At 36.7% G+C, this 18,043-nt stretch overlaps 1 protein-coding gene across 1 annotated transcript in view; it reads left to right on the forward strand.

Annotated features, from left to right (window-relative positions):
• LOC142335381 (uncharacterized) overlaps nt 1-18,043 on the forward strand; it is a 163,272-nt gene that overhangs the window by 87,678 nt on the left and 57,551 nt on the right. The window lies entirely within an intron of this gene.

The raw sequence follows: 18,043 nt of genomic DNA on the forward strand, positions 1-18,043 counted from the left end.
ACCCCCTTGGAAGCCCAATACAGCCCAAAAAAACGTAAGAGTTTTGAGCTGCATTTTCCTAAAAAATCCTCCTGTTGCAGCCCAACTCTTACATCATTTTACCCCCTCAATCTTACATTGTATTAGCTCTCATACCTGAAGACTGCCAGTCTTGAACCCACAAACCCTGTACCCTCAGCTGCGTCACCTTAACCTCCAGACCATTAATGCTTGAATAACTCTTGACGATCTATATATAAGAATAAAACTTGTTACAATTGCTCCCTCTCAGTAAATTAACCCCTCACTCTAACATCATTTTACCCCCTCTGAACAAATTATCCCCTCACTCTTACACCATTTTACCCCCCCCCCCCCTTGGAAGCCCGACTCTAACATCATTTTACCCCCTCTGAACAAATTATCCCCTCACTCTTACATCATTTTACCCCCTTGGCAGCCCAACTCTTACATCATTTTACCCCTTCTGAACAAATTACTCCCTCACTCTTACACCATTTCACCCCCCTTGGCATCCCAACTCTTACATCTTTTTATCCCCTCTGAACAAATTACTCCCTGAGTCTTACACCATTTTACCCTCCTTGGCAGCCCAACTCTTACCTCATTATACCCCCTCTGGACAAATTACCCCCTCAGTCTTACACCATTTTACCCCCATGGCAGCCCAACTGGGTTTATTCCTGAAAAGTCCTCCTATTGCAGCCCATTGCAGCCCACTCTTTCATGGCACTTTAATTTTAGTCAGGGGTAATTCCTGAAAAGTCCTCCCATTGCAGCCCACTCGTACATGGTAATTTTAGTCAGGGGGTAATTTTTGAAAAGTCCTCCCATTGCAGCCCATTGCAGCCCATTGCAGCCCACTCTTACATGGCAACTTCAGTCGGGGGGGGGGGGGGTAATTTCTTAAAAGTCATCGCATTGCAGCTCAACTCTTACATCATTTTACCCCCTCTGAACAAATTACCCCCACACTCTTGCATCAATTCACCCCCCAACCCCCCCCCGACTCTTACAAAATGGGAGGATTTTAGGGAGGACATTCGTACCGGGTTATCAAAGACTACAGCTTTTAGGTGCTAGGACAAAAGATCAAAAGACAATAGATCAAAAGCAATAATGGGACAATAGATCGAAAATTAAAGTTGCGTATTGGCCAATCAGATTTGAGTGCTCATTTATTATACAGCATATAACATGTTCTGTTGTGACATTTTGATCGGTTGTGATAGATTCATATCAGGTCCCACGGGTCGCTAAGTCATGGCCATGGCTCGCGAGGCATGGCCATAATGTAATAATTATATTGCTGCTCGCAAATGATGCTTAATTTCAACCAATAAGAACATAGATTAATTTTTGATCTATTGTCCCAATTTTTCTCTTTTCGATCTGTTGTCCGGTGACCCAGCTTATATATTAATTCCATAGCCGTGTACTCCACGCTTCCTCCACTGATATAGACGTAGGCAATGGTTGAAACTGAGGTTTATTAATGTAAATGGCCGATTGCTAAGAAACCCGAAACCCGGCTTGAGCTGACAGACCCAAGCCTTTTGCTGGTTAAAGCACTTTTATCGCACACGAGTGTTATTATGTGACGCACATTACAGTGTGTAGAAAGTTATATGGCAGCACCAAGGTCTGATCGGAAATCAAGGTCTGGACAAAGTCTGATCATTAATTGCCTTAAATACTGGTCCCAAAACAGATCTGTGTTTCACTACCACTGTTTTTGTTGACTCAAAAACAAGGTTGAGGGCATTTGCGCTCGTAATAATTAATCAAAGTAGTAAAATTTACCGCATGGAAGATGGCCCGGGTCGAGTGATCAGCAGCTTTAAGCGGATATTTTTGTTAGAAATCCGCTGAATGTGCTGAAATTATGTAAAGTTTGTGCTGAATGTGCTAAAAATTGTGAATTTGGCGGTGAATCCGCTGAAAGAAAATATTTCAACAACTTTCAGCGCATTTCTTACATAAAATCAGGTTATGATTAAGCACCCTTCTTACATATTTTCAGCACTTCTGAAAATTTCAATTCCAGAGGATTTAGCACCTTTCTTACATAATTTCGACACTTTTCTTACACAATTTAATCAGCTTTTCAGCACTTTTCTTACATACTTTCAGCACTTGTGAAAATTTCAATTTCAGCGGATTCAGCACCTTTCTTAAATAAATTAAATAATTTTCCTAAAATTTTGAGCAGCTTCTCAGCGCCTTTCTTACACGTTATCTTGAGATCACATGACTATCTGATGACTTCTATAAGAAAATCTCAAGGATTTGTTGAATTAGTTGAAGAAATTGTCGAATATCTTGGACAAACTTCTTTAACAACTTTTTAGAAAAGACGAGTCACAAAGTGTATCCTAGTAAGTTTGAGAATTTCGCGTTTAGCGAATTTTAACTATTGTTAATTCTGTTTGGGCCAAGGAGTTGTTCAAACAGAACCAAACTCGGTATGGAGTATCCCCTGTGTACTTAGAGTCTAAAACATAAAGAATTTTTACTATAGCTTGTCTAGGAAAAAAGTTAGTTTTTCATACGGAATTTTGAGATTATTTCGAATATTTTATTTTTAACTATAGTGTTTTTCATCGGGTCAAGAAGTTATTCAAATCAAACCAAACTCGGTATGGAGTATCCCCTGTGTACTTAGAGTCTAAAACAAAAAGAATTATTGTCAATAGGTGCACCATCCCCCCCTTGAGAAGCGTGTTGGTCAGCTCCTCTACCGCTTTTTTTGATGCATCCGCAAATTATGTAAGAAAAGTGCTGAGAGATTCGGAAATTATGTAAGAAATGCGCTGAAAGGGGCTGAATAATACAAAACAATGCGCAAGAAAACTGATGAAATTATGTAAGAAAAATTTTGAGAAGTGCTGTGAAAAATGTTAAGAAAATTTTTCAGCGGATTAATCTTACATAATTATCCACTTAATGTGTTGAAAAGTGCTAAAATTGTGTGAGAAAGGTGCTGAAAATTCAGAATGTTTAGCGGATTAATTTGTAAGATTTATCCGCTGAAAAATATTTTTTTTCAGCGGTTGTCAGCGCATTTGTTACGCATTTTTTGACGAATTCCTCGACCCGGGGGAGAGGGGGGTTGTCCTGCCATGTAAGCGATAGGTTTGTCCTGAGGACAACCCAACCTTTTACATTGGGTAGGACAACCCAGAATTTTATATGCGCTAGGACAACCCAACCTTTTGCATGGGATATGACAACCCAACTTTTTACATGCATGGACAACTCCCTCCCGGTTTTAGCCGAATTATTATCCGAGGTTTTCCCCCTCCATTTCCCGCTTTCTCCCTTTGAGGGACTTATTTCTTCTTTTCATAGAGTAAAATCGAATGAAATAATTAGACTGATAAAAAAGACTGGATATAAACTGTGAATTTATTGTAAAACCAAGCCACGAAATTGCTCAAATCCAGCAATTGAAATTTAGCTAAACAACACAGCCTTGTGTTGAGAAATTGAACCAGAATTTAACAAAAACTCTGTACAATCCAAGGTTACAAATCAAGATCAAAAGCGCTGCTTCTGAAATCAGTGTTAAGCATGGGTAAGTTAAGTTTCTGAATTGAGTTTTGAACAACTATTTAGCCTTTTTACGAAAAATTGCAATAAAATTAGCAAGAATTGAAGAAAAAAAGACAAATGTTCAAATCTTTTCAATTATTCTAGTGAATATTTAAACAAATGGTGTTACTTTAGAGTGTGTTAAAAGCGCTAAACAGATTTAATTTAAATATAAGGTATGAAACACAATTCTTAACAGTTACAGACGTAAAAAAGGCTTAAAATTGTTGTTTTAATGTGCGTGGTCGCATACGGGTTGGTATCGCTGATATCTTTAAATTTATTAACGAGTTTGTTGTTGTTGATGAAAAGTTGATGCTCTTTTGGGTAATTTGAAAAATCAAAATCCTGCAAATTATTGGTTTTGACGCTAATTCCTTGTAAAAATTGTCAGATAGAACTTTATATAACACACTGTCTGTGTCAGAATATAGCAGGCGACAATTAAAAGTTGGGCTTCAATATGGTATAGTGAAACCTATACATTTGAAACGTAGCTAATTCTAGAATTGTTTAGCTAACAATTGTTGGCTTATCCCAATAGATTCTCTTTGGGTCGTTCGTGATGGCAGCTAAGTTTTTGCAAAAATTGTTGAGTGTTTTAAATGTAAAGCATAAGACATTTTGGAGCAATTGATCTGCATTCTATGCTATGGTGAATTTCACTATTCCTCTTTTTGCCCACGGCATGTTGACATTGATTTTCAACTCTTTTTGGTGAGCACTCAGTTACTCATCGGATACATATTCTTTTGTTGGCTCGAGGAAGAAATCACGATGCAGGTCTCGTATGTTAAGTGGGTACGTCAAATCCACTTCAAGGATGTTACCTATTGGAGAAACGGTTGGTGTTTTGAGTACCTGCTCTAGTGAGACTTCCATCAGCTTAAAGTTACCGACGGTTAGATGCTCTGTTCTCAAGTTGCCACCATACATGTCGTTAGCATCTACCGTGAAACCGGAAGTCGATTTGAGCGCACTGCCATAATTCTCCTTGCACTTGTTGTTCCCCTTGAGGTGACATTCGTCGTACACTGAAGCGAGACCTCCTCGAATATTGCTTCCAACAATTTCCAAGGGCGCTCAGTTTGTCAACAATTGAATATTGGCCCTGCAAACTTTGAGAAAAGCATCGCCAGCAAGGTTTGAGGCGCTGTAGTGTTGTGTAATGTCCAGTGCATATAGTTCAAACACAGTTTGCAAAAATCTCTATACACGCATGCAAGCAAAAGTGTCATACTTCAGACACAAGTTATGATAGTCTTCAGGGTTTACGAAATTGGAAAGTATCGAAAACAGTTTTTGCTCTATGTAGTTCTTCCTCTGCAATATGCAACTTTCCATCGTCTACGCTGTTTTTTCAGTATTCGAGTGCAGGAAGTTCTGTTTCTGCGAACTTTGATCGGTCAGTCATGAAAGAATAGGATTATATTCTTTTCTCTTTAATCGAATTTAGTGCATCAGCTGACCGGTCACTATCGATTATTGAATCGAAAATTGCGAAAGCCGAAGCGGTAGGTTAGCAACTAACTTTTCTAGGGGTGTAGTTAAAATTTGAAATAATCGATAAAACATAAATATGCGTAAATTTTCCGTACTTTGAGCTCTCTCCCCGTTACTAATTTGATTAGGGGAACGAACGTCATCGATATGTATTTCTCATCTGTGGATGGGATGACGATTGTTGTCGTTGATGGTTAAAATTCTTGAAGTGCTAAGCATACGTAGTGAAGGTTGGAGTCAGCGATGTTGTGATCAATTATGGGAGTGAAACTGATTGTGCGTCTTATTCTGTTGCACTTTTTACGTGTTTAGCCAAAAAAATCACCGCGTTAATGGCAGTTGTTCAAAAATTTGGTTTAATCGTGTCCGAAAAGTTCTTCACAAGTCCAACACTGATTTGTACTACTTCGATTTGATACTTTTTGTCCCAAAAATACTGGAAAGCGTCTCTTTGCATATTATAATTCTCGCTCCAGCTCGTGGAGTTTTTTGATAAAAATTGTCATGTTTTCGGAGCTGCCAAAAACGAATTTGTTTTGTGTATAAAAACGGTTTTCAATCAAAGTTAGCGGAAAACTGGAGGTTATGTGTTGTTCGATAACTTCAAGCAAAGGTTTCGCTCGGACCAGCTGGATACGATGAGACTGGGATTAGAAATGGCTCTATATTGAAGTATATAAGCACATAATAGTATGTAGAAGGTTATATGGCAGCACCAAGTTCTGATCGGAAATCAAAGTCTGGACAAAATCTGATCATTAATTGCCTTAAATACTGATCCCAGAACAGATCTGTGTTTCATCGCCACTGTTTTTCTTGACTCAAAAACAAGATTAAGGTCATTTGCGCTCGTAATAATTAATAAAAGTAGTAACATTTACTGCATGGAAGACGGGGGTTTTGTCCTACCATGTAGGGTGGTCCTGAGGACAACCCAATCTTTTACATTGGATAGGACAACCCAACATTTTACATGCGCTAGGACAACCAACCTTTTGCATAGGATAGGACAACCCCACTTTTAACATGCATGGAAAGCTCCCTGCCAGTTTTAGCCGACTTATTATTCAAATACTCCCCCCTCCAATTCCCGCTTTCTCCATTTGAGTGAATTATTTGTTCTTATCAAAAAGTAAAATCGAATGAAATTTTTGGACTGATAAGAAAGACTGGATATAAACTGTCAATTTATTGTGAAACCAAGCGCATTTTGCTCAAATCCAGCAATTGAAATTTTGCTAAACAACACAGTCGTGTGTTGAGAAATTGAACCAAATTTAACGCGAATTCTGTACAACCCAAAAGTTACAAACCACGATAAAAGCGTTGCTTCTGAAACCAGTGTTAAGCTTGGGTAGGTTAGATTTTTGAAATGGGTTTCGAAGAAATATTGAGCTTTGTTAAGGAAAAGTTACAAGGAAATGAATGAGAAATGAAGGAAAAAGTACAATTGTTCAAGTCTTTTCACTAATTATCTGGAATATTAAAACAAATGAGGATATTTCAGAGTGTTTTAAAAGCTCTGAAAATATAATTTGAAATAAAGGACATAAAACACAATTCTTGACAGATACAGACGTAAAAATAAGGCTAAAAATTTTATTTATGTGGTCGTCCATTTTTACGGGATGGTATCGCTTCTTCCTCCTCCAGTCGGTTCTTTCGCTTCAATCGTAAAATTCAACAGCTTCCTAATCTATGAATGGACCACTGGTTACGGAATATTCGTCAATTACTGCCTCGAAGTCGACATTATCCTCACTATCCAAGTCCCGTACGTTTATTATTCTTTTGAAACCGGGATCGGGTGGCTGCAAACTTTCAGTGGAAGCAGGGAGTGTGTTGTCCCACTCATTGTCATTCTCCCAGTCGTCCTCAAACAGATCCTGAATTTCATCTAGCGTCGATGCATCCCACTCTGGATCAGTTTTAGGATAAGTGGCTTCAATTGCGTCCGCATGACCGTACGGCAAACTTTTTATACCGGGCTTAACGATGAAACGTTTGTCATCGAAGGGAGTCAGTGACAGTTCATTTATTAAAACAGTCTGTAGAATGTAGCGGTCGGACACAATTCTGTTGTTCGGTGTTCGTAGTGTGGATGACAGGAACAGAGCGTCTTTGAACTTCTGGTGGGTAAATTGTTCCTGTGCAGCTCCGGTAGCAGGTTTTGCCGAGATTTTTTGTGAACCTAATTAGAAAAAAAAGTTACGAGAAAGCGTGAAATTTTTATCAACTTTTCCTCAGAAAGTTTTTAAAAAAGAATCTTCATGAATGCTTGCTTCTCTTAAAGTTTAGTATGATGTTTTTGTGATAATGCCTGACCATAATAACATGAAAGTTATAAATGAACATAAAACTGTTTTAGCTGTTGAAGTTATGGAATATAACTTTGGCTTCAGCGAAACAAACTCTTCGATGATTTTTCTAGCGAATTCATCTTTAAATTTAATAACGACGAGTTTGTTGTTGTTGTTGATGAAAAGTTGATGCTCTTTTGGGTAATTTGAAAAATCAAAATCCTGCAAATTATTGGTCTTGACGCTAATCCCTTGTAAAAATCGTCAGATAGAATTTTATATAACACATTGTCTGTGTCAGAATATAGCAGGCGACAATCAAAATTGGACTTCATTATTGTATAGTGAAACCTATACATTTGAAACGTAGCTAATTCTGGAATTGTCGAGCCAACAATTGTTGGCTTATCTCAATAGATTTTCTTTGGTCTGTGCGTGATAACAGCTAAGTTTTATGCCAAAAATACGAATGTCTTAAAGGTAAAGCGTTAGACTTTTTTGAGCAATTGATCTGCATTCTGCGCTAAGGTGAACTTCTTTATTCTTCTTTTTGACTCACAGGTTTTACGATAAGCGCTGTTGTTCATAAGTTTGAATTTTTTCCGTGCTCAATCTTACATATGGCTCCATCCAGTTTTATATGGCTCCATAGTAACTTGGGGACAGATGGCCGCAGCATGTTGACTTTGAACTTTAACTCTCTTTGGTAAGTGATCAGCTACTCATCGGGTACAATTTTTTTGTTAGCGCGAGTGGGAAATCACGATGGAGGTCTCGTATATTGTGTGGGTACATCAAATCCACTTCAAGGATGTAATCTATTGGAGAAACATTGGTGTTTTGAGTACCTGCTCTAGTGAGACTTCCATCAGCTTAAAGTTACCGACGGGTAGATGCTCTGTTCTCAAGTTGCCACCATACATGTCGTTAGCATCTACCGTGAAACCGGAAGTCGATTTGAGCGCACTGCCATAATTCTCCTTGCACCTGTTGTTCCCCTTGAGGTAACATTCGTCGTACACTGAAGCGAGACCTCCTCGAATATTGCTTCCAACAATTTCCAAGGGTTCTCAATTTGTCAACAATTGAATATTGGCCCTGCAAACTTTGAGAAAAGCATCGCCAGCAAGGTTTGAGGCGCTGTAGTGTTGTGCAATGTCCAGTGCATATAGTTCAAACACAGTTTACAAAAATCACTATACACGCATGCAAGCAAAAGTGTCATACTTCAGACACAAACTATGATAGTCTTCAGGGTTTACGACATTGGAAAGTATCGAAAACAGTTTTTGCTCTATGTAGTTCTTCCTCTGCAATATGCAATTTTCCATCGTCTACGCTGTTTTTCCAGTATTCGAGTGGAGGAACTTCTGTTTCTGCGACCTTTTTTCGTCAGTAATGAGAGAATAGGAGTATATTCCTTTCTTTTTAATCGAAATTAGTGCATCAGCTGACCGGTCACTATCGATTATTGATTGTACTAATTCGATTTGGTACTTGTTGTCCCAAAAATACTGGAGAGCGTTTCTTTGCATAGTATACTTCTCGCGCCATCTGGTGGAGTTTTTTGATAAAAATTGTAATTTTTTCGGAGCTATCAAAAACGATTTTGTGGCGTCAGAAACAGTTTTAAGTCAAAGTAAGAGCAAAATCGGAGGGTATGTGTTGTTTGATAACTTCAGTCGAAGGTTTCGCTCGGACCAGCTGGACAAGATGAGACTGGCATTAGAAATGACTCAAAGTCGAAGTAAATAGTAAATTTTTTTGAATCGGGCAGAAATTTCATCATCTCATGCTTCTTTTTTGTCGCTGGTGCATGGTTTTGACATGCATCATCGTGAACTTTTGCTCTTCAGAATGAGAAAAAGCTAAACAGTTCCTGCAAAGATGCAAACTGTTTCTGTATCGTTTTGCTTTACAGTGCATATCTGTTTAATGAGGTTTTCGATAGGAACATAATGATATACGTGTTCGTTAAACAGGAGTGGAAGCTCCCTAATTGCTTCTTTGCTCCTGTTGTTAGAAAGGTGTATGAAGGAGGTCTTCTTTTGAAAACTCTAGCACGTTGACATGTACGTCATTCAAGATTTTGAACTGATGTTTATCGTGAAAGACCATGGGCATTGAAAACTCACCTTGGGTTTTTGTAGCCTCAAGTTTCCTGTAGGTAGCCGGTTTAGTCAATGGTGTTCTAAATTCTCGGAAGGGTCCGCTAAGTGTGGTCCGTGCAGTTCATGATTCCAATTGGTGTAGCAGTAGTTGGAAACAATCAAAATCATCATGGTCGCAAATGTTCAAAAAATAGTTTTGATTCCGAAGACAAAGAGGAAAATCAATAAAAGATGAACCACGTATTGGCAAAATTTTAGCAAATTTTAAACAGCCCACAGGAGTTTTTGAAGAAGCCGAACACTTCCATTAGATGCGAACACGAAAAGGACAGTAAGCGTCTTTTCCACCATGCAAAAAAAAGTTTCGTTAGACAATTGATGATGAACAGGTGTCATTCCAGAATTGACGTAGATATCAACATCCGATGCTTCTCCGCAACTCTTTTTGAAGTGACAGTTTTGCGCTGAATTGAACTTTTTGTGGACATTCGTTCGATGTTTTTTGTTCGATTATGTCATTGACTTAATTTCTCTGAGCAGTATTGAAATGGAGAAGGTCAAGAGTGTTGTTACTGTCTACAGAACGAAAAGTCTGGAAACTTCTTCTAAAGGCCGAATCTGTGAGGTTATCTCGTTGCTCTTGTTGTTTTTGTTGTTATTGTTGCTGATGTTGTTGTTGTTGTTTTTTGGTGTTTTTGTTGTTGTTGTTGTTGCTTATGTCCCTGTGTGCAATTGGGTTCACAACTCTCGAGTTCTCGAGAACAGGTAAAATGTTGTTTTCTGATGTGTTTGTTGAACAAGTTTTTGTCGTTGATAGCAAGATTGAAATAGCAAAAAATTGTTAATCTGCTATGACAGCCAGTGAGGGGACTTTGCTTTTCAGATAAATGACGACGACTGATTGGAAAAATTGAGCAGCGATATACGCGTATACCGTTTTCGTCAGCTTGAATAATCCCTTCGTGACGAGCAAGGTTTCTTTTGTTGCTGTAAACGTCGCCACAAAAGTTACCCTTACACTTTTCTGGCGTTTTCAAGACTGCTTTGAAAAAACGGTTCGTCAATGCAGAGTCTTCAAATTTGGTTGATTTGAACCAAAATTACTTTTATGCTGTGCAAAGTTTGGAAATGTGCGATGGCATGTTTGAATCTGAAATTAGCCAATCAAATAAAGTAAACATTAAAGCGCGCGAAACCCAAATTCAAACTCAATAATGGTTATCACTCAGTCAAAGGAGAGGCAGAGGTTGATTAGCCAAAATAATGTGTAAAAAGCAGGCAGATTAGATCGAATTTAACTTCCACTTTCATGATTTTATTATACAATCAAGAAGAATTTTTTTAGAAATTGAAAACATCAGTTGAAACTGCATCGAAAGCTGTGTGTTTTCCAGTTGAATTTGGCCTCTAAAAAAGGACTTTACTAGGTGTACATGTGATAATAAACATGACTGAGATCCGCAGGAGAATCTCTTTATTGATGAAGTGCTCCTATATGAAGATGTTGTGTAAACAATTGAAAGACAATTAGAGTTTTTCTCTTTTTTCAAATATTTTTAAAAGGATTTAGGTGACTAGGCTTTTTCTTCAGGAATAAAAAAAAGTTATACGTAGGTTAATTAATCAGCTCGTTAACAGGATCCCGTTACAGAAAAATTTCTCTTTAGTAAGGATAAGAATTCCTCCTTCATGTTAAAACTTGCATTTTTCAGGTTTTGGGATTAAGAAGGATTAACTAAAATAACAAAAGAAAATATGCGAAAAAGACATGTCGCTGCAATTTTTCTAACCTTGAGCTTCTGAGGGCCAATTGTCAATCGTATGAGCGTATTCCCGTTCATTTGAGATAAACTTTTCTGTGCTTCCGGATCATTACACAAAATTTTTTGTTATTTTTTTGAAAATTGTTGACAAAAAGACTGTTTTTGATAGGAAGTTGGTCCCTGTTACAGAGATCAATAGCATGCTGCGCATTGATATCCTCGCTAAATTGCTCTCGTTCTCGTTGATCATAAGTCCCAGCTGATTAAAATCAAAAAGAAAGTTTTTGAGTTCAAGAAAAACGCTCAAAATACTTATTCCAAAATTATGCAAAATTTAAGGTATCAAAGTTTTGTTTAGTGAAAACAGTAAATGAGCAAACACCAGAACAATCTCGCTAGAATGTCAGTTCTGGAAAAAATTCATTGTTTTACCACAAAACATCAGAAAATCATTTCAATTGTTAGCCCTTTTTGTCCGATTGATGATTTGGCCCTTAATACTTGAAATATCTTTGCAAGATTTTCTTCAAAACTAATATCAATGGAGCAAACGAATAGATGTAACCTTTTGTTTCCTGATTAATTGTCATTATTTCTCTTCATAATTTACAATTATCTTTTGCCTGAAATAATTCAATTATTTAAGAAAATTTTTTTGTACAACAAGTTACAATATGAAATAGACAAGTGTTATAAATATAGAGCAGTACCATAATTCAGGTTTGCTTAATCAATTTGTTCAATCAAGTTCAATTATAACAAAGAACATTAATTTGTGATCACTTGGGACATCATTGAGCTTGATCAAACCTTATGGAAGGGTTGAAGATTTTAATTGTGAATTAAATATCTATCAAAAACACAATTTGTTCAAAACCAGCAACACAAATGTACGAATGAAGAATGGGTACACAACTGTTGAGCACTTTAAGGCACGCAGAAAAAATAGAGTTTAAGTTTTACTTTAAATATTCTATATATCCATCAGGTTAATTTCCGGTCTGCTTTTCTTTGGGAGGCGCACAAATTTGCGGTGTCTCAGAGCTTTCCGGCATTTCAAATAAGACTGAATTTGATTGTGTGGTGTATGAAAACTTGTATCGGATAGAATGTTCATGTCGAAATTGGGGTTTCCGTTGCAAACTGGAAACTGTCGTTGATAACTTATTACTGATTTCCGCAAACAAGAATGGGCTAGGAGTAGGTGTCACTGTAGGACTGGGGTCAACTGCAAGCGTTACTGCCTCACTTGTGGAAGTTTGACTGACCAGAGAATCGGGCGCAGACTTGAATCCTCAAATATCTGCTAATTGATCGCATGCCTGATATACCCCGAGTTGATTTTCACAGAGTGGAACACACTCACAATCGTATCGACAGAATATCCGCCGCACTTCTTCTGTCAAAGTGTCCACATCATGATTTTTGAAAGCAGTTTTAATCTTAGGAGGCAAAACCTCCCGAAGTGGTAATGCTGCTCTCAGAAGGTTCCGTTTTGTTGGGTAGAGCTGTATGTGCATTGATAAAGAGTTTTTTATTTAGACAATGCTGGTATACTGTCCACACTTCGCCAATTTTTTTCTGCTGAATCAAGAATTTAATTTTCATCAAATGTCGCTAATTCAGAAAAAATTTTAACTTACATTATAGGAATCAAAATTTAACACAGCACAATTTGAAAAGTTTTTGAGTAAAGATTGAAATTACAATTATTTAGCAAGAGAAACTGAAAGAAATGAGCGCAATAATTTTAGTGGTGAAAATACGTAAAGTTTTTAGCACCCTTACAGCTTATCTAGGATAACATTTGTTTTTATTTTCTACTTCAAGGTTTTGTGTTATAACGGGCCACCAACCATGTTAACTTATGAAAATTCAATACGTTGGTCTCAATTGCATTTAATATCAAGGTTAACATCTGTTTTGAATTCTCTGTACGCAATTACAAAAACTGCACGTTACCAATAAATTAAAATTCATTTGAAATTCACGTGTAATTTTATTAATGTCAAATTACACACCTAGGGCCTCATCTGATTTTAGTTTCTACTTTCAGGTTTTGTGTTATAAAGTGCCAACAAACAAGTTTAACCATAATTTCTCAATGCGGTGGTCTTAATTGCTTTTTTATCTAGGTTTTTATCTGTTTTGAGTTATCTGCATGCAATTAATAATGTAGTGGACGTTTCCAATCAATTTGAGTTCATATGAAATCCACCGTGTGCTTTCTTAACTTCAAAATACACATCTAGTGTCACATCATTTTTTAATTTGTACTTTCATGTTTAGTGGTAGAGTGGACCATCGACCACTGTTTTAAATTTGTCTTTTTTCATGAAAAGCAAGGTAGACCTTATCCAATATCGCATCTGAAACTAATTGTACAATCCAAAGTGAATGAAACAGACAGAGTAGAGTACGCCAAAGGCGTACTTCACACAGTATTTACAATTCAGTTGCATAAAATTAGACAAAATGACTACAATGTTTTAATCCCGACTTACGGCCGCCATTAGTTTGCATCTCTACACATAAAGAACAATTAGAATACTTGAATGTGATGAAAACAAGTTTCACACTATGCCTTTTACTTCCAGTGAAGATGCAGAAAATGCGGAAATTGCTATTTTCTTATTTACAAAACTTATAAGCGATTGCTAAGGACAACGCTGAAAACTTTTGAAAGGACAGGAACGTATGTGTTTATGAAAGTGTTCAATGAGACAGCAGAAGAATAAAAATTTCAACAGAGATTTTCGTTTACTCTGTAGAATTTGGGAGTTTTTTCAATACGCCAGAGAAGTTATTTGAGTCAGTAGTTCACGAAAAATCAGCAAAGAACTGTTCAACAAACTCGCCAACAAATAAAAGACTTGAACTTCAACACGAAAGTGTCAGTAAGGATGATGGAAGCAATTTATGATCTTTCAACAATTTATTTTAAACAACTTCACAAAATATTTAGATTCAAAATTGTTTATCAAAAGCTAACAGACATAACGAGTTTGATTAATTGTGCTGTTTGTCCTCATTTTGAGTGCGAGTTTCGTCGAGTAAAAACTAACCATTTTCACCTTGTTTGGTTGTTCTACTGATATTTTGCCTGCAAAATAAAACAAATCAGTTGCTGTCGCCTGTCGTCTCACAACATTCAAACACCTATTTCCAATTTCTTCAAAATTGGAAACGAATGGAGATATACTTTACAATCGACTCTTACAACAAAATGGGAGGATTTAGGGAGGACATTCGTACCGGGTTATCAAAGACAACAGCTTTTAGGTGCTAGGACAATAGATCAAAAGACAATAGATCAAAAGCAATAATGGGACAATAGATCGAAAATTAAAGTTGCGTATTGGCCAATCAGATTTGAGTGCTCAATTATTATACAGCATATAACATGTTCTGTTGTGACATTTTGATCGTTTGTGATAGATTCATATGAGGTCCCACGGGCCGCTAAGTCATGGCCATGGCGCGCGAGGCATGGCCATAATGTGGTAATTATATTGCAGCTAGCAAATGATGCTTAATTTCCACCAATAAGAACATAGATTAATTTTTGATCTAATGTCCCAATTTTTCTGTTTTTGATCTGTTGTCCGGTGACCCAGCTTATATATTAATTCCATAGCCGTGTACTCCACGCTTCCTCCACTGATATAGACGTAGGCAATGGTTGAAACTGAGGTTTATTAATGTAAATGGCCGATTGCTAAGAAACCCGAAACCCGGCTTGAGCTGACAGACCCAAGCCTTTTGCTGGTTAAAGCACTTTTATCGCACACGAGTGTTATTATGTGACGCACATTACAGTGTGTAGAAAGTTATATGGCAGCACCAAGGTCTGATCGGAAATCAAGGTCTGGACAAAGTCTGATCATTAATTGCCTTAAATACTGGTCCCAGAACAGATCTGTGTTTCACTACCACTGTTTTTGTTGACTCAAAAACAAGGTTGAGGGCATTTGCGCTCGTAATAATTAATCAAAGTAGTAAAATTTACCGCATGGAAGATGGCCCGGGTCGAGTGATCAGCAGCTTTAAGCGGATATTTTTGTTAGAAATCCGCTGAATGTGCTGAAATTATGTAAAGTTTGTGCTGAATGTGCTAAAAATTGTGAATTTGGCGGTGAATCCGCTGAAAGAATATATTTCAACAACTTTCAGCGCATTTCTTACTGAAATGCATTTCTTCTGAAAATTTCAATTCCAACGGATTCAGCACCTTTCTTACAAAATTTCAACACTTTTCTTACACAATTTCATCAGCTTCTCAGCACCTTTCTTACATATTTTCAGCACTTCTGAAAATTTCACTTTCAGCGGACTTAGCACCTTTCTTACATAATTTCAACACTTTTCCTACAAATTTTCATTAGCTTCTCAGCACCTTTCTTACATACTTTCAGCACTTGTGAAAATTTCAATTTCAGCTGATTCAGCACCTTTCTTAATTAAATCAAATAATTTTTCTAAAATTTTGAGCAGCTTCTCAGCGCCTTTCTTACACGTTATCTTGAGATCACATGAAAATCTGATGACTTCTAAAAGAAATTCTCAAGGATTTGTTGAATTAGTTGAAGAAATTGTCGAATTTCTCGGACAAACTTCTTTAATGACTTTTTGAAAAAGACGATTCACAAAGTGTATCCTAGTAAATTTGAGAATTTCGCGTTTAGCAAATTTTAACTATTGTTATTTCTGTTTGGGCCAAGGAGTTGTTCAAATAGAAACAAACTCGGTATGGAGTATCCCCTGTTTACTTAGAGTCTAAAACATAAAGAATTTTTGCTATAGCTTGTCTAGGAAAAAAGTTAGTTTTTCATACGGAATTTTGCGATTAATTCAAATATTTAATTTTTAACTCTTTTTCAACTCTTTTAAATCTTTTTCATCGGGTCAAGAAGTTATTCAAATCAAACCAAACTCAGTATGGAGTATCCCCTGTGTACATAGAGTCTAAAACAAAAAAAAATTTTGTCAATAGGAGCACGATCCCCCCTCCCCCCTTGAGAAGCGTGTTGGTCAGCTCCCCCTCCCGCTTTTTTTGATGCATCCGCAAATTATGTAAGAAAAGTGCTGAGAGATTCGGAAATTATGTAAGAAATGCGCTAAAAGGGGCTGAATAATACAAAACAATGCGCAAGAAAACTGATGAAATTATGTAAGAAAAATATTGAGAAGTGCTGAAATTATGTAAGAAAAGAGCTGAAAGTTGCTTAAGAAAATTTTTCAGCGGATTAATCTTACATAATTATCCGCTTAATGTGTTGAAAAGTGCTGAAATTATGTAAGAAAGGTGCTGAAAATTTCGAATTTTAAGCGGGTTAATATGCAAGATTTATCCGCTGAAAAATATTTTTTTTTCAGCGGTTGTCAGTGCATTTGTTACGCAATTTTTGACGAATTCCTCGACCCGGGGGAGAGGGGGGTTGTCCTGCCATGTAAGCAATAGGGTTGTCCTGAGAACTACAATTTTTTACATTGGGTAGGACAAACCAGAACTTTACATGCGCTAGGACAACCCAACCTTTTGCATGGGATATGACAACCCAACTTTTTACAAGCATGGACAGCTCCCTCCCGGTTTTAGCCAAATTATTATCCGAGGTTTTCCCCCTCCATTTCCCGCTTTCTCCCTTTGAGGGACTTATTTTTTCTTATCATAGAGTAAAATCGAATGAAATATTTGGACTGATAAAAAAGACTGGATATAAACTGTGAATTTATTATAAAACCAAGCAACGAAATTGCTCAAATCCAGCAATTGAAATTTAGCTAAACAACACAAACTTGTGTTGAGAAATTGAACCAGAATTTAACATAAACTCTGTACAATCCAAGGTTACAAATCAAGATCAAAAGCGCTGCTTCTGAAATCAGTGTTAAGCATGGGTAGGCTAGGTTTCTGAATTGAGTTTTGAACACTTATTTAGCCTTTTTACAAAAAATTACAATAAAATTAGCAACAATTGAAGAAAAAAAGACAAATGTTCAAATATTTTCAATTATTCTAGGGAATATTTAAACAAATGGTGTTACTTTAGAGTGTGTTAAAAGCGCTAAACAGCTTTAATTTAAATGTAAGGTATTGTTGTTTTAATGTGCTACAGAGATCAATAGCATGCTGCGCATTGATATCCTCGCTAAATTGCTCTCGTTCTCGTTGATCATAAGTCCCAGCTGATTAAAATCAAAAAAAGTTTTTGAGTTCAAGAAAAACGCTCAAAATACTTATTCCAAAATTACGCAAAATTGAAGGTATCAAAGTTTTGTTTAGTGAAAACAGTAAATGAGCAAACACCAGAACAATCTCGCTAGAATGTCAGTTCTGGAAAAAGTTCATTGTCTTACCACAAAACATCAGAAAATCATTTCAATTGTTAGCCCTTTTTGCCCGATTGATGATTTGGCCCTTAATACTTGAAATATCTTTGCAAGATTTTCTTCAGAACATGAGCTTTTCACTGCAAAACTAATATCAATGGAGAAAACGAATAGATGTAACCTTTTGTTTCCTGATTAATTGTCATTCTTTCTTTTCATAATTTACAATTATCTTTTGCCTGAAATAATTCAATTATTTAAGAAAAATTTTTTGTACAACAAGTTACAATATGAAATAGACAAGTGTTATAAATATAGAGCAGTACCATAATTCAGGTTTGCTTAATCAATTTGTTCAATCAAGTTCAATTTTAAGAATGAGCATTTATTTGTGATCACTTGGGACATCATTGAGCTTGATCAAACCTTATGGAAGGGT

The sequence above is a fragment of the Convolutriloba macropyga genome, chromosome 2 (assembly GCF_964194025.1).
Source record: "Convolutriloba macropyga chromosome 2, txConMacr16.3, whole genome shotgun sequence".
Taxonomy (NCBI): domain Eukaryota; kingdom Metazoa; phylum Xenacoelomorpha; order Acoela; family Convolutidae; genus Convolutriloba; species Convolutriloba macropyga.